The 18,188-nt window shown below is 37.1% G+C and overlaps 1 long non-coding RNA gene across 1 annotated transcript; it reads left to right on the top strand.

Moving 5' to 3' along the window:
• The first annotated feature begins 5,472 nt into the window (after positions 1–5,472).
• On the top strand, positions 5,473–14,409 carry LOC309619540. The gene is made up of 2 exons (XR_014239017.1): positions 5,473–5,896; positions 6,201–14,409. It is a non-coding gene; the product is annotated as an uncharacterized lncRNA (long non-coding RNA).
• The last annotated feature ends 3,779 nt before the right edge of the window (positions 14,410–18,188 follow it).

Here is an 18,188-nt window from a genome sequence, read left to right as displayed (position 1 = left end):
AGAGATTGCATTGAATTTCTAGATTGCTTTGGGTAGTATAGTCATTTTCACAATATTGGTTAGTCCAATCCAAAAACATGGTATATCTCTCCATCTGTTTGTATCATCTTTAATTTCTTTCATCAGTGTCATACTTTTCTGCATACAGGTCTTTTGTCTCCTTAGGTAGGTTTATTCTTAGGTATTTTATTCTTTTTGTTGCAGTGGTATATGGAAGTGTTTCCTTAATTTCTCTTTCAGATCTTTCATCATTAGTGTATAGGAATGCAAGGGATTTCTGTGCATTAATTTTGTATTCTGCTACTTTACCAAATTTATTGATTAGCTCTAGTAATTTTCTGGTAGCATCTTTAGGATTCTCTATGTAGAGTATCATGTCATCTGCAAACAGTGACAGCTTTACTTCTTCTTTTCCAATTTGGATTCCTTTTATTTCTTTTTCTTCTCTGATTGCTGTGGCTTAAACTACCAAAACTATGTTGAATAATAGTGATGAGAGTGGGCAACCTTGTCTTGTTCCTGATCTTAGTGGAAATGGTTTCAGTTTTTCACCATTGAGAATGATTTTGGCTGTGGGTTTGTCACATATGGCCTTTATTATGTTGAGGTAAGTTCCCTCTATGCCTACTTTCTGCAGGGTTTTTATCATAAATGGGTGTTGAATTTTGTCAAAAGCTTTTTCTGCATCTGTTGAGATTGTCATATGGTTTTTATCCTTCAATTTGTCAATATGGTGTATCATATTGATTGATTTGCGTAAATTGAAGAATCCTTGCATTCCTGGGATAAACTGCACTTGATCATGGTGTATGAACCTTTTAATGTGCTGTTGGATTCTGTTTGCAAGTATTTTGTGGACGATTTTTGCATCTATGTTCATCAGTGATATTGGCCTGTAGTTTTCTTTCTTTGTGACATCTTTGTCTGGTTTTGGTATCAGGGTGATGGTGGCCTCGTAGAATGAGTTTGGGAGTGTTCCTCCCTCTGCAATATTTTGGAAGAGTTTGAGAAGGATAGGTGTTAGCTCTTCTTTAAATGTTTGATAGAATTCGCCTGTGAAGCCATCTGGTCCTGGGCTTTTGTTTGTTTGTTGGAAGATTTTATTTATTTTTTTAATTTTTGGTTGCGTTGAGTCTTTGTTTCTGTGTGAGGGCTTTGTCTAGTTGCGGCAAGTGGGGGCCACTCTTCATCGCGGTGCGTGGGCCTCTCGCTATCGCGGCCTCTCTTGTTGCGGAGCACAGGCTCCAGATGTGCAGGCTCAGTAATTGTGGCTCATGGGCCTAGTTGCTCCGCGGCATGTGGGATCTTCCCAAACCAGGGCTTGAACCCGTGTCCCCTGTGTTGGCAGGCAGATTCTCAACCACTGCGCCACCAGAGAAGCCCTGTTGGAAGATTTTGAATCACAGTTTCAATTTCAGTGCTTGTGTTTGGTCTGTTTATATTTTCTGTTTCTTCCTATTTCAGTCTCAGAAGGTTGTGCTTTTCTAAGAATTTGTCCATTTCTTCCAGGTTGTCCATTTTATTGGCATATAGTTGCTTGTAGTAATCTCTCATAATCCTTTGTATTTCTGCAGTGTCAGTTGTTACTTCTCCTTTTTCATTTCTAATTCTATTGATTTGAGTCTTCTCCCTTTTTTTCTCAATGAGTCTGGCTAATGGTTTATCAATTTTGTTTATTTTCTTAAAGAACCAGCTTTAAGTTTTATTGATCTTTGCTATCGTTTCCTTCATTCCTGTTTCATTTATTTTGGATCTGATCTTTATGATTTCTTTCCGTCTGCTAACTTTGCAGTTTTTTGTTCTTCTTTCTCTAGTTGCTTTAGGTGTAAGGTTAGGTTGTTTTTGTGAGGTCTTTCTTGTTTCTTGAGGTAGGATTGTATTGCTGTAAACTTCCCTCTTAGAACTGCTTTTGCTGCAACCCATAGGTTTTGGGTCATCGTGTTTTCATTGTCATTTGTTTCCAGGTATTTTTTGATTTCCTCTTTGATTTCTGCAGGGATCTCTTGGTTATTTAGTACTGTATTGTTTAACCTCCATGTGTTTATATTTTTTACAGTTTTTTTTCCTGTAATTGATATCTAGTCTCATAGTGCTGTGGTCGGAAAAGATATTTGATACGATTTCAATTTTCTTAAATTTACCAAGGCTTGATTTGTGACCCAAGATATGATCTATCCTGGATAATGTTTCATGAGCACTTGAGAAGAAAGTGTTGTCTGTTGTTTTTGGAAGGAATGACCTATAATTATCAATTAAATCCATCTTGTTTAATGTGTCATTTAACGCTTGTGTTTCCTTATTTATTTTCAGTTTGGTTGATCTGTCCATTGGTGAAAGTTGGGTGTTAAAGTCCCCTACTATGATTGTGTTACTGTCAATTTCCCCTTCTATGGCTGTTAGCATTTGCCTTATGTATTGAGGTGTTCCTATGTTGGGTGCATAAATATTTACAACTGTTATATCTTCTTCGTGGCTTGATCCCTTGATCATTACTTAGTGTCCTTCTTTGTGTCTTCTAGTAGTCTTTATTTTAAAGTCTATTTTGTCTGATATGAGAATTGCTACTCCAGCTTTCTTTTGATTTCTGTTTGCATGGAATATCTTTTTCCATCCCCTCACTTTCAGTCTGTATGTGTCCCTAGGCCTGAAGTGGGTCTCTTGTAGACAACATATATATGGGTCTTGTTTTTGTATCCATTCAGCCAGTCTGTGTCTTTTGGTTGGAGCATTTAATCCATTTACATTTACGGTAATTATTGATATGTATGTTCCTATTACCATATTCTTAATTGTTTTGGGTTTGTTTTTGTAGTTCTTTTCCTTCTCTTGTGTTTCCTGCCTAGAGAATTTCCTTTAGCATTTGTTGTAAAGCCGGTTTGGTGGTGTTGAATTCTCTTAGCTTTTGCTTGTCCGTAAAGGTTTTAATTTCTCTGTCGAATCTGAATGAGATCCTTGCTGGGTAGAGTAATCTTGGTTGTAGGTTTTTCCCTTTCATCACTTTAAATATATCCTACTACTCCCTTCTGGCTTGCAGAGTTTCTGCTGAAAGATCAGCTGTTAACCTTATGGGGATTCCCTTGTATGTTATTGGTTTCTTTTCCCTTGCTGCTTTTAGTATTTTTTCTTTGTATTTAATTTTTGATAGTTTGATTAATATGTGTCTCAGCGTGTTTCTCCTTGGATTTATCCTGTATGGGACTTTCTCTGCTTCTTAGACTTGATTGACTATTTCCTTTCCCATGTTAGGGAAGTTTTCAACTCTAATCTCTTCAAATATTTTATAAGTCACTTTCTTTTCCTCTTCTTCTTCTGGGACCCCTATAATTCAAATGTTGGTGCATTTCATGTTGTCCCAGAGGTCTCTGAGACTGTCCTCAATTCTTTGCATTCTTTTTTCTTTACTCTGCTCTGCAGTAGTTATTTCCACTATTTTATCTTCCAGGTCTCTTGTCCGTTCTTCTGCCTCAGTTATTCTGCTATTGATTACTTCTAGAGAATTTTTAATTTCATTTATTGTGTTGTTCATCATTGTTTGTTTGCTCTTTAGTTCTTCTAGATGCTTGTTAAACTTTTCTTGTATTTTCTCCATTCTATTTCCAAGATTTTGGAGTATCTTTACTATCATTATTCTGAATTCTTTTTCAGGTAGACTGCCTATTTCCTCTTCATTTGTTTGTTCTGTTGGGTTTTTACCCTGCTCCTTCATCTGCTGCATATTTCTCTGTCTTCTCATTTTGCTTAACTTACCTTGTTTGTGGTCTCCTTTTCACAGGCTGCAGGTTTGTAGTTCCTGTTGTTTTTGGTGTCTGCCCCCTGTGGGTAAGGTTGGTTCAGTGGTTTGTGTAGGCTTCCTGGTGGAGGGGACTGGTGCCTGTGTTCTGGTGGATGACGCTGGGTCTTGTCTTTCTGGTGGGCAGGACTGCATCTGGTGGTGTGTTTTGGGCTCTATGTGAAGTTAGTATGATTTTAGGCAGCCTCTCTGCTAATGGGTGGAGTTGTTTTCCCATCTTGCTAGTTGTTTGGCGTGGGGTGTCCAGCACTGCAGCCTGCTGGTCCTTGAGGGGAGCTGGGTCTTAGCGTTGAGACGGAGATTTCTGGGAGAGCTTTCGTCGATTGGTTTTACGTGGGCATGGGAGGTCTCTGGTGGTCCAATGTCCTGAACTCAGCTCTCCCACCTCAGAGGCTCAGGCCTGACAGCCGGCTGGAGCACCAAGATCCTGTCAGCCACATGGCTCAGACAAAAAAGGAGAACAAAAAAAGAAAGAAAAAAATAAAATAAAGTTATTAAAATAAAAAACTAAAAAATATTATTTAAAAAAAGTAATAGAAAAAGAGAAGAGAGCAACTAAACCAATAAACAAATCCACAAATGATAACAAGCACTAAAAACTAAACTATGATAAACATAAAAATTAGAAGCTTGTCAGTCGCATACAGCAAACCCCAAGTCTACAGTTGCTCCCAAAGTCCCCCTCCTCAATTTGGGATGATCCGTTGTCTATCAGGTATTCCACAGATGCAGGTACATCAGGTTGACTGTGGAGATTTAATCCGCTGCTCCTGAGGCTGCTGGGAGAGATTTCCCTTTCTCTTCTTTGTTCACATAGCTCCCAGGGTTCATCTTTGGATTTGGACCCGCCTCTGCGTGTAGGTCGCCTGAGGGCGTCTGTTCTTCGCTCACACAGACCGGGGTTAAAGGAGCAGCTGCTTCGGGGGCTCTGGCTCACTCAGGACAGTGGGAGGGAGCGGTACAGAGGAGGCGGGGCGAGCCTGCGGCAGCAGAGGCGTCGTGACGTTGCACCAGCCCGAGGCGCGCCGTGCGTTCTCCCGGGGAAGTTGTCCCCGGATCACGGGACCCTGGCAGTGGCGGGCTGCACCGGCTCCCGGGAGGGCGGTGTGGAGAGTGACCTGTGCTCGCACACAGGCTTCTTGGTGGCGGCAGCAGCAGCCTTAGCCTCTCATGCCCGTCTCTGGGGTCCACGCTGTTCGCCGCGGCTCGCACCCGTCTCTGGAGCTCGTTTAGGCAGCGCTCTGAATCCCCTCTCCTTGCGCGCCACGAAACAAAGAGGTAAGAAAAAGTCTCTTGCCTGTTCGGCAGCTGCAGACCTTTTCCCGGACTCCCTCCCGGCCAGCTGTGGCACACTAGCCCCTTCAGGCTGTGTTCACGCTGCCAACCCCAGTCCTCTCCCTGCGATCCGACCGAAGCCCGAGCCTCAGCTCCCAGCCCCACCCGGCCCGGCGGGGGAGCAGACGAGCCTCTCGGGCTGGTGAGTGCTGGTCGGCGCCGAGCCTCTGTGCGGGAATCTCTCCGCTTTGCCCTCCGCACCCCTGTGGCTGCGCTCTCCTCCGTGGCTCCGAAGCTTCCCCCCTCTGCTACCCGCAGTCTCCACCCACGAAGGTGCTCCTAGTGTGTGGACACCTTTCCTCTTTCACGGCTCCCTCCCCCTGGTGCAGGTCCCGTCCATATTCGTCTCTGTTTTTTCTTTTTTCTTTTACCCTACCCAGGTACGTGGGGAGTTTCTTGCCTTTTGGGAGGTCTGAGGTCTTCTGCCAGAGTTCAGTGGGTGTTTTGAAGGTGTTGTTCCACATGTAGATGTATTTTTGATGTATTTGTGGGGAGGAAGGTGATCTCTGCGTCTAACTCCTCTGCCATCTTGAAGATCCTCTCTAACCTTTTTAAATGGTAGATTTCATAAGAGCAGGGTATTATCTTAAAGTGTTGTTTTTCCAGGTCTATTAATTAAATTTTTATAATTAAACCTTTTAAATAACTAGATTATAATTTTTAAAATTAGGTAAATACTGTAAAATGTCCATCCTTCCTAGAAGGCTCATTCTCAGTTCTCTCTCTTTAGTTATTTTTATTCTCACCAAGTAGCACAACTTCCTTCCACAGGTTCATGAAGGGACTTTTAAAATTTTATTTATTTATTTTATTTATGGCTGTGTTGGGTCTTCGTTTCTGTGCCAGGGCTTTCTCCAGCTGTGGAAAGCGGGGGCCACTCTTCATCGCAGTGGGCGGGCCTCTCACTATCGCGGCCTCTCTTGTTGCGGAGCACAGGCTCCAGACGCGTAGGCTCAGTAATTGTGGCTCACGGGCCCAGTTGCTCTGCGGCATGTGGGATCTTCCCAGACCAGGGCTCGAACCCGTGTCCCCTGCATTGGCAGGCAGATTCTCAACCACTGCGCCACCAGGGAAGCCCGATGAAGGGACTTTTAAATCTCCTCTTGGATACATGTTTCCTACTCTGCAGGAATGATCCCTGTGTGTCCTTGATTGCAGAGAACACCTGGCTCTGTTTTGTATTCATTTGTTTTACACTAAATATGTTTTGTTCTTCCAACCTCATCATTTCCAGAGGGAAGCAAAAAGTTCAGTTCGGGAAATCCTATGGCATGTGTCATTATGTCAGTCTAAAGATTATGCTGCAAACAAGCAAACACACTAACAAGAAGACTTAGTACGCAACAGGACATTGAAATTCTCCTTCACAGCACAGCAGCCAGTGATACAAATTGAGTTTCACCCCATGGAACTGAAAAGTAGCTACTCGCAGAAAGTTGAATTTCAGCATTAAAAGATAGGGGTTGTCATGGAAGTTACAATAGGGGACCCTCTTAGCACTTTGCTCTTGTATCATGAGGCTTTGAGACTTCATTCATCTGGATTCTGTTTCAAATACTTTAAGAAGTCACATAATTATATGCAGCTAAATATACATCTGAGATTTATTGAAAGTACAAGAGAAGATGATAGTTAGTTCTCTAGGAAACATTAAGCTCTCCGAAGAAATCTTTGTAATTAGAGATGGATCTGATAATATGATGATTTTTTAATTTCATTGACAGGGTATATTACTCTAGTTTCTTTGCTCTGTCACAGACTTGGTTAGTTTATTTCTCTAGTGCTGAATATGAAAATATATCCTGAAAGAAATATTTTCTCTTTGGAAGCATAGCTATTAATTCAAATCAAAACATCTGGATAAATGTAGAATAGCAAAAATACCAGATAAACAAAAAATGTGAAAAGGCAAGATTAGCCTAAGACAATAGTGGAAGCCATTGGAGGAGGGATTTTAATAAATACCTTGCACAAGCAAAATGTTGAAAAATGATTTCTGATCTCTTACCCTTTGTTGACAGAAAATAAACAGACTATAGAGAACCAATTAATTTCTTTTTATGTTTTCCCTAATAAGACAGACCTGCTTGGAAAATAGAGCATTATGATTGGGAAAGCATGTGAAAATTCTTGTTACCTTTAAATGAATTCTCACTGTACACATGCCAGATTCTGGTTTAGCAATCTAAAAACAGATTAGCCCTATAATGTCCATTAAAGGTAAAATTCCAATATAATGAAAACAGGGCATGTCTAAAACAGAGCTACTCATATTTCCTTGGTCCATGGTGCCCTCTTAATGTTTTAGTAATTTTTCAAAGCATCCCTAAGCCAAAATAAATGCTTAACAATTCTCATTACTAGGTACTTAAGTACAAAAACTTAGCAGTAGTTGTTTGTGGGTATCCAAAGATGTCATCATTTCCCTCAACAATTAAAAATAATGCATAGTTTTCCTTGAATACAGTGTAGCACACCAGGGTCCCAGTATGAGAATCATTAAAGTAATTTTGTTCATGAATCTTTATTTAAAATGTGTTTGAAAATAAATTAGATTTTAAAATTCGTTATATCAACTTTATAATTATATTTGTAGAGTAGTTCTTAAAAGTCAGTTTTCTTTACTTCTCAGCAGCAGGGCCAAAAGTTAGAGGTAATTTTCACCTCCCTTCACTTCTTTCAGGTATTACCATTCATTTAAATGTACGTTATCTAGTAATTCATGCACGCCTCAAATAATAATATTCCATTCCCACAGAGCATGAGTTTTCTTAAACACTTTTCCTGGATTCATAGAGTTCAAATGGACTTTCCACAATTTGAACTTTATCAAAGAAGGGGCTCATTGAAGGATCCATAGAATTAAACAAAAATTTTGCTTTACTGCAGAAGAACACTTAAATGTCTATGACACAGGCAGTGGGAAATCAACTGCACATAGCCTTAGTTGGTGCCTTAGTTGGAATTGCTAAGCACGTAATCTAACAACATATACTTTACCTTTAACCTCAGCACAACTTCACCACCAATATTTCATTCGTTTTAAAAATTCGGATGTAGCTGAGATCTATGCCAATGTCAACATCATAAACTGCAGCCTGTGGAGGTAGATTGTACAATAACTAATGTCATCACTGCCAAAGTAGTATTAATGTTTGTGTCCTTACATCCTGCATGTATTTACCACGATATTCAAATGTGAAAATGCTGGAGAGGATTGTGGATAAATACAGATATGCTCACATAGTGCCAAGGATATTGTTGACAGTTACTGAACTTTCATTGTTTAAAATAAGACATGAGTGAAATGTTGGTAGAGATACTGAGATAAATTAGACAACTAGACAAATATATATATATAGATAAATAGATTGTGGTAGAGCATATTATACTTTTCATAGCAAAATATATGAAGAAATGTATAGGTAATGACATATGAGAGTGATTTGTCAAATCCTAACCCTGCCTGTTACTAGCTAGGTGATTTTGAGCAACTTAACCTACCTGCTTCAATATATCCTTCTGTGTAAAGTGGAGCTAGTAATATACTTAACTTTTAAGATTATTACAAAGATTAAATCAGTAAATACACATAAATAATGTAACTTAGTGCCTGGCAGCTAGTAAGTGATACAGAAGAATTAGTTATCACCATCATTATTTTAACTGTTTTTAAAAAATTATTTAAAAATGTAAATTATCATGTACAGATACCAAAAATGTATAATAGAAGAAGTGCACTTAACCCTAATTTTAGAAAATAAATCAAATAATAGGTGTAATCATTTATATTTAGTGTATATAAAATTTTAAAGATGTCTCATATTTTATTTTGCATCTTGACAGTTTGAGTAAGATTTGTGTACCATTGAATGATGTTTGACTACAGTGATGGTTTTGCCCTAAAGAGGCAAATGTTCAGTGACAGACCTTAGCATTTAATTCATTCAAAATCTGTTGTAAATTTAGTTCATTCGAAATCTATTGTAAATTAGACTTAAATCCCATTCCCAAAAATGTGTACCTGCTTCTCAAAATAACAACTGTAAGAGATGATGGAAGATTAGCAGAATATGAATAAATGTTTTAACTAATTATATAAGCAACAAAATTTCATAAACCCAATAATCAAAAAATAAATTTTCTAGAATTAGTGATATTTACTGACCTTTCTGAGCATCTACTTTGTGTCAGAAATTCTTTTAAGTTATGTGTATCAACTTAGTCTTCAGAAAAACCACCTAAGTACTGTCATTGCACCAATTACAGGTAAGGAAACAGATATTTAGATTTAGTGGTAGGTCTGAGATTTGTATCAGGACTGTCCAGAGTTTTGTTTTTTTTTCCCCTTAATCACAGTACTGTAGTACGAAGGTGAACAACAAGAAGCCTCTCTCTTTCCTGCAGTATATATGATATATTGAACCTGACTTTGTCCTAGTAATGGCTAAGAATTTGCACTGAAAAGTTTGCTTTCTTTTCATTTATGTTTTTAAAAATAAGTGTAGAAAAAACATGGTTATCTTTTCTGTATTCTAACAAAGGTAATTGAATGTGTGAATTTTAGAATATTCACTTTGTTCTGTTTTTGATATGTATTACAATAATTTTGAAGAGTATAAAAAGTTTTAAAAACAGTTTATTTAGAAACAATTGGCTTACAACATACTGCGCATATTTCAGGTCACAAATTTGATGTTTTGGCAAATGTATATATCCTTGAAACCATCACACCAATCAGGATAATGAAAATATGCATCACTTCCTCCCCAACTCTCCTGTTCTTATACAAACATTAATATGCTTTCTCTGACTAAAAATTAGATGGCATTTTCTAGACTTTATGGCTAAGATTGTGGTCTGTCTTAGTATATTGTTCCATGTGAGCTTGAGAAGAATGTGTGTTCTGCTTCTGTTGGATGAAATCTGTAGACTTTGATTATATCCGGTTGATGGATGAGTTTTTGAAATCGATTATGTCCTTACTGATTTTCTGCTGGCTGGATCTTTTCATTTCTGATAGGGCGTTGTTGAAGTTTCCAACACTGATAGTGAATTCATCTGTTTCTCCTTGCAGTTGTATTAGTTTTGCTTCATGAAGTTTGATGCTCTGTTGTTAAGCACATACGTGTTAAGCATTGCTTTGTCTTTTGGAGAATTGAATCCTTTATCATGATATAATTTCCTTCTTTATCCCTGATAACTTTCCTTTCTTTGAAGTCTGTGCTGCCTGAAATTAACATGGCCACTCTTACTTTCTTTTGATTAGTGTTGAGATGGGGTTTTTTTCTCCTTCCACTTACTGTTAATCTATATGTGTCTTTATATTTAAGAAGGGTTTCTTGTAGACATCATACAGTTGGGTCATGGTTTTTTATCCATTCTGACAATCTGTCTTTTAATTGGAGCATTTAGACCATTGATGTTCAAAGGGATTATTTATGTAGTTGGTCTAATATCTACCATATACACCACTGCTTTCTATATGTCGCCCTTGTTCTTTGTTCTCATCTTTGTCTTCCTCTCTTTCTGTCTTTCGTGCTTTCAGTTGAGCATTTTATAGGATTAAATTTTCCATCCTTTCTTAGCATATTGATTATACTTCTTTCTTAAACTTAGCTTAGGGTTGCCCTAGAGTTTGCAGTATACAGTTGACTCTTGAACAACACAGATTTGAACTGCGTGGGTCCACTTATATGTGGATTTTTTTCAGTGAATACTCACTACAGTACTACACCATCCATGGTTGTTTGAATTCACCAGCGAGAAGCCCTGAATATAGAGAGCCAATTGTAAAGTTATGTGGGGATTTTTGAGTACATGGAGAGTTGGTGCACCTAATTCCCAAGTTGTTTAAAGATCAACTGTGTATTTGAAACTAATCCAAGTCGACTTTCAAATAACACTATACCACTTCTCAGGTTGTGTATCTTACAATAACAAAATAATCCTGATTCCTCCCTCCTAGTCAATATATCATTGCTGTCATTCATTTCACTTCAGTATAAGTATAGATGGTCATATATGCATATACATAAGATATATGCATATATACATATGTATAAATACGTATACATATACAAATACATGGTTAGCATTATTATTTTGAACAAATTGATGTCTGTTAAATCAATTAAGAATAAGAAAACTAAAAGTTCTTACTTTACTTTTGCTTATCCCTTCTTTGAGGCTCTTCCTTTCTTTATGTAGGCCTGAGATTCTGACTTGTATCATTTTCCTTATCACTTAACTTTTAACACTTCTTGCAAAGAAATTTAACTGGCAACAAATTCCCTCAATTTTCATGTATATAACAGTCTTTATTTCTCCTTAACTTTTAAAAGATAGTTTTGCAGAGTATAGAATTCTAGTAGGGTTTCTTTTTTTTTTTCTTCTTCTTCTTAATACTTTAAATATTTCACTCCACTCTCTTCTTGCTTACATGGTTTCTGAGGAGAAGTCAGATTTAATTCTTATCTTTGTTCCTCTGTAGATAAGGTATTTTTTCTCCTCTGGCTTCTTTCAGGATTTATTCTTTATCTTTGATTTTGTGCAATTTGAAAATCACATGGCTAGGTGTGGTTTTCCTTGGCATTTATCCTGCTTGGTGTTTGCTGAGCTTCCTGGATCTTTGGTTTGGTGTCTGATATTAATTTGGGGGAAATTTTCAGTCATTTTTTTCAAATATTTCTTCCATTACTTTTTCTCTTTCTTCTCCTTCTGATATTCTCATTACTTGTATGTTACACCTTTTATAGTTGTCCCAGAGTATTGGATAGTCTGTTTTGGGTTTTTTTGTTTTTTTGTTTGTTTATTTGTTTTTGTTTTTTTAGTCTTTGTTCCCATGCTTTTCAGTTTTCCAAGTTTCTATTAATATATCCTCAAGCTCAGAGATTCTTTCCTCATCTGTGTCCATCTACTAGTAAGCCCTCAAAGACGGTCTTATTTCTTTTGCAGTGTTTTTGATTTTTAGCATTTGTTTTTGATTCTTTCTTAAGATTTCCAGCTCTCTGCTTACATTGCCCATATATTCTTCCATGTTGTCTACTTTATCCAATAGAGCCCATACCATATTAATGACAGTTGTTTTAAATTCTCAGTCTGATCATTGCAACATGTTTCTGATGCTTGCTCTCTCTCTTCATATTGTTTTGTTTGTTTTGCCTTTTAGTATGCCTTGTAATGTTTTCTTGATAGCTGGACATGATTTACTGGATAAAGGGAACAGCTGTAAATAGGCCTTTAGTAATATGGTGGTGAGGGGTGGGAGGAGGGGAAGCATTCTTATAGTCCTGTGATTAGGTCCCAATCATTTACTGAGCCTATGTCTCTGGACTGTGAACTTCACAAGAGCATCTAAGTTTTTTCTACCTCCTTAATTGTGACAGGATGCTCCAGGGTGGGCTGGAGTTGCTTATTTCCCTTCTCCCATGTGGAAGGCTGAAACTGACTTGAGTTGGATATCTCCCTTTCTTCAGGTCACTTAGGCTCTGATAATACCCCAGCAGGTTAGGCTCTGGTTAAACAGTTTGTCCTCAGGGCACGTCTTGTTAAGAAAAGAGTGCTCTGGTGTACTTCAAAATGACTCCTTTCCCCCTTCCCCTGCCAGAAGCATGAGGGGATTTTTTTTTTTCCTCTGACATTTACTGTGGAAACTTGGTTGAACTCCTGGAGATAAAATTCACCATATTGTGGGCCCTACCATGAATGCATTCCACTTGAACTTTTAACTCTTATATTTGTTCATACTGAGCCTCCAGCAATTTGCCATTTACAGTTCAGATTTTTCTAGCCTGGCCCTAGTTGCTGTGGTGGTTTCCACTCATGAGTCTCTGTTCTGGTAAGCCTTGACACCCTACGTCTGCTTGTCTCTCCAGCCATGGGGGCATTGGTTTGTCCTGTGTCCTCCCGTCTCTCATCAATCCAAGAAGAGTTGATTTTTCAGTCTGTTCAGCTTTTTACCTGTTGTTAGGACAGAATGACAACTTCCAAGCTCCTTACACGTGGAACTAGAAGTCAGAAGTCACTTTCTCTGAATTTATATAAATGAAATCGTACATTATGTGTTCTTGGTTGGATTCTTTCACTGCAGCATAGCTATTTTGATATTCATTCATGTTGTTGGTATATGATTCATTTGTTTTATTTCTGAATAGTATCCCATTGTATAGATACATGACTTTTGTTTATGAATTCTCCTGTTTGGCATTTGCTGTTTCCAGGTTATGAATATTCACAGAAAGCACTTTGTATACATGTCCTTTCATTTATTTGGGGAAAATACCTGAAATGTTAATGACTGCATCTCATGGGAAGTGTATTTTTAACCTTTTTACAAACTACCAAACTGTTTTCCAAAGTACTTTTACCATTTTACATATGTCCGAATTCTATGAAAGTTCCAATTCTTCCATATCCTCCCCAATAGTTATTATTACTAATCTGTTTAATTTTAGTAATTTAAATAAGTGTGTAGTGATTCCTCATTTTTTTAAATTAGTATTTCTCTTATGAGTAATGATGTTGAACATCATTTTATGTACTTATCTGTCATATGTATATATTCTTTGTGGAAGGGTCTTTTCAAATCTTTTGTCCATTTATTTTTTCAATTCATTGGTCCAAATTTTTATTGGGTTGCTTCTTTTCAGTTTTGAGAAGTCATTTACAGATTATGTCTTCAAGTCTTTTATTAGACACCACTTTTGCAAATATTTCTCCCAAGTATGTGGCTAATCTTTTCTTTCTCTTAACAATGGTTTTGCAAAGAACAAAAGTTTTTAATTTTGATGAAATTTAATTTATTAATTTGCTTTTTCCTGAATCATGATTTTGGTGTTATATATAAGAAATATTTATAAAACCAAGATTACAAAGGCTTTATCTTATGTTTTGTCATAGAATTTCAGAATTTTAGGCCTTAATTTTTGTTCTACCATACATTTTTAGGCCTTATCTTTTGTTCTACAATACAATATAGCATGAGGCATGGATCAACATGATTTTATTTTTTTTCCTATGAATATTCAGTTGTTCCAGTAACATTTGTTGAAAACAATGTCCTGTCTTTACTGAAGTGTCTTTTCACTTTTGTCAAAAACTTCTATCTATATACTATCTATTCTCCTCCATTAACATGTTTGTATATATTTTTGCCAATAACTCAGTATTTTGCTCACTATAGATTTAGCTCTACAACTTTTTTTTCAAAATTATTTTGGCTATTCTAGGAAATTTCCATTTCCATATGAATTTTAGAAGCAACTTGTCAATTTCTAAAATAAGCTATTGGTATTTTGACTGAAATTTTGTTGAATCTGTACATCAACTTGAGGATAACTTTGCATCTATATTCATGAGGAACACTGGTCTGTAGTTTCCTTTTATGTTTTCACTTACTTTTGCTCCATGGTATCCCTGACCGCAAAGAATGAATTGAAAAGTATTCCCTCCTCTTCACTTTACGGGAAAGTTTGAGAAGTTATTTTTTTCTTAAATATTTGGAAGAATTCACCTTTTTTTTTCTTTATCCATTTTATACACATCAGTGTATACATGTCAATCCCAATCTCCCAATTCATCCCACCACCCCCCCACCCCGCCGCTTTCCCCCTTGGTGTCCACACGTTTGTTCTCTACATCTCTGTCTCTGTTTCTGCCCTGCAAACCAGTTCATCTGTACCATTTTTCTAGGTTCCACATATATGCGCTAATATACGATATTTGTTTTTCTCTTTCTGACTTACTTCACTCTGTATGACAGTCTCTAGATCCATCCACGTCTCTAGAAATGACCCAATTTCATTCCTATTTATGGCTGAGTAATATTCCATTGTATATATGCACCACATCTTCTTTATCCATTCGTCTGTCTGGGGGCGTTTAGGTTGCTTCCATGACCTGGCTATTGTAAACAGAGCTGCAGTGAACATTGGGGTGCATGTGTCTTTTTGAATTATGGTTTTCTCTGGGTATATGCCCAGTAGTGGAATTGCTGGGTCATATGGTAGTTCTATTTCTAGTTCTTTAAGGAACCTCCATACTGTTCTCCATAGTGGCTGTATCAATTTACATTCCCACCAACAGTGCAAGAGGGTTCCCTTTTCTCCACGCCCTCTCCAGCATTTGTTGTTTGTAGATTTTCTGATGATGCCCATTCTAACTGGTGTGAGGTGATACCTCACTGTAGTTTTGATTTGCATTTCTCTAACGATTAGTGATGATGAGCAGCTTTTCATGTGCCTCTTAGCCATCTGTATGTCTTCTTTGGAGAAATGTCTATTTAGGTCTTCTGCCCATTTTTGGATTGGGTTGTTTGTTTCTTTAATATTGAGCTGCATGAGCTGTTTATATATTTTGGAGATTAATCCTTTGTCTGTTGATTCGTGTGCAAATATTTTCTCCCATTCTGAGGGTTGTCTTTTCGTCTTGTTTATGGTTTCCTAAGCTGTACAAAAGCTTTTAAGTTTCATTAGGTCCCATTTGTTTATTTTTGTTTGTATTTCCATTACTCTAGGAGGTGGATCAAAAAAGATCTTGCTGTGATTTATGTCAAAGAGTGTTCTTCCTATGTTTTCCTCTAAGAGTTTTATAGTGCCCGGTCTTACATTTAGCTCTCTAATCCATTTTGAGTTTATTTTTGTGTATGGTGTTACAGAGTGTTCTAATTTCATTCTTTTACATGTAGCTGTGCAGTTTTCCCAGCACCACTTATTGAAGAGACTGTCTCTTCTCCATTGTATATCCTTGCCTCCTTTGTCATAGATTAGTTGACCATAGGTGCATGGGTTTGTCTCTGGGCTTTCTATCCTGTTCCATTGATGTGTATTTCTGTTTTTGTGACAGTACCGTATTGTCTTGATTACTGTAGCTTTGTAGTATAGTCTGAAGTCAGGGAGTCTGATTCCTCCAGCTCCGTTTTCTTTCCCTCAAGACTGCTTTGGCTATTCGGGGTCTTTTGTGTCTCCATACAAATTTTAAGACTTTTTGTTCTAGTTCTGTAAAAAATGCCATTGGTAATTTGATAGGGATTGCATTGACTCTGTAGATTGCTTTGGGTAGTATAATCATTTTCACAATATTGATTCTTCCAATCAATAAGATGGAAGAATCTCATGTCCTATAAGAACATGGTATATCTTTCCATCTGTTGGTATCATCTTTAATTTCTTTCATCAGTGTCTTATAGTTTTCTGCATAAAGGTCTTTTGTCTCCCTAGGTAGGTTTATTCCTAGGTATTTTTTTCTTCTTGTTGCAGTGGTAAATGGGAGTGTTTCCTTAATTTCTCTTTCAGATTGTTCATCATTAGTGTATGCAAGAGATTTCTGTGCATTAATTTTGTATCCTGCAACTTTACCAGATTCATTGATGAGCTCTACTAGTTTTCTGGTGGCGTCTTTAGGATTCTCTATGTATAGTATCATGCCATCTGCAAACAGTGACACTTTTACTTCTTCTTTTCCAATTTGTATTCCTTTTATTTCTTTTTCTTCTCTGATTGCCATGGCTAGGACTTCCAAAACTATGTTGAATAATAGTGGTGAGAGTGGACATCCTTGTGTTGTTCTTGATCTCAGAGGAAATGCTTTCAGTTTTTCACCATTGAGAATGATGTTTGCTGTGGGTTTGTCATATATGGCCTTTATTATGTTGAAGTAGGTTCCCTCTGTGCCCACTTTCTGGAGAGTTTTTATCATAAATGGGTGTTGAATTTTGTCAAAAGCTTTTTCTGCATCTATTGAGATGATCATATGGTTTTTCTCCTTCAATTTATTAATATGGTATATCACATGGATTGATTTGCATATATTGAAGAATCCTTGCATCTCTAGGATAAATCCCACTTGGTCATGGTGTATCATCCTTTTAATGTGGTGTTGGATTCTGTTTGCTAGTTTTTTGTTGAGGAGTTTTGCATCTGTATTCATCAATGATATTGGTCTGGAATTTTCTTTATTTTTAGTATCTTTGTCTGGTTTTGGTATCAGGGTGATGGTGGCCTCATAGAATGAGTTTGGGAGTTTTCCTTCTTCTGCAATTTTTTGGAAGAGTCTGAGAAGGATGGGTGTTAGCTCTTCTCTAAATGTTTGATAGAATTCACTTGTGAAGCCATCTGGTCCTTGACTTTTGTTTGTTGGAAGATTTTTAATCAGTTTCAGTTTCATTACTTGTGATTGGTCTGTTCATATTTTCTATTTCTTCCTGGTTCAGTCTTGGAAGGTTATACCTTTCTAAGAATTTGTCCATTTCTTCCAGGTTGTCCGTTTTATTGGCATAGAGTTGCTTGTAGTAGTCTCTTAGAATGCTTTGTATTTCTGCAGTGTCTGTTGTAACTTCTCCTTTTTCATTTCTGATTTTATTGATTTGAGTCCTCTCCCTCTTTTTCTTGATGAGTCTGGCTAATGGTTTATCAATTTTGTTTATCTTCTCAAAGAACCAGCTTTTAGTTTTATTGATCTTTGCTATTGTTTTCTTTGTTTCTATTTCATTTATTTCTGCTCTGATCTTTATGATTTCTTTCCTTCTGCTAACTTTGGGTTTTGTTTGTTCTTGTTTCTCTAGTTCCTTTAGGTGTAACATTAGATTGTTTATTTGGGATTTTTCTTGTTTCTTGAGGAAGGCTTGTATAGCTATAAACTTCCCTCTTAGAACTGCTTTTGCTGCATCCCATAGGTTTTGGATCGTCATGTTTTCATTGTCATTTGTCTCTAGGTATTTCTTGATTTCTTCAGTGATCTCTTGGTTGTTTAGTAACGTATTGTTTAGCCTCCATGTGTTTGTGTTTTTTATGTTTTTTTCCCTGTAATTGATTTCTAATCTCATAGCATTGTGGTCAGAAAAGATGCTTGATATGATTTCAATTTTCTTAAATACTGAGGCTTGATTCGTGACCTAAGACATGATCTATCCTGGAGAATTTTCCATGCGCACTTCAGAAGAAAGTGTAATCTGCTGTTTTTGGATGGAATGTCCTATAAATATCAATTAAATCTATCTGGTCTGTTGTGTCATTTAAAGCTTGTGTTTCCTTATTAATTTTCTGTTTGGATGATCTGTCCATTG

This window comes from Balaenoptera borealis, assembly GCF_965194805.1.
Source record: "Balaenoptera borealis genome assembly, chromosome: 21".
Taxonomy (NCBI): domain Eukaryota; kingdom Metazoa; phylum Chordata; class Mammalia; order Artiodactyla; family Balaenopteridae; genus Balaenoptera; species Balaenoptera borealis.
This window is presented reverse-complemented; position numbering and strand designations above follow the sequence as displayed.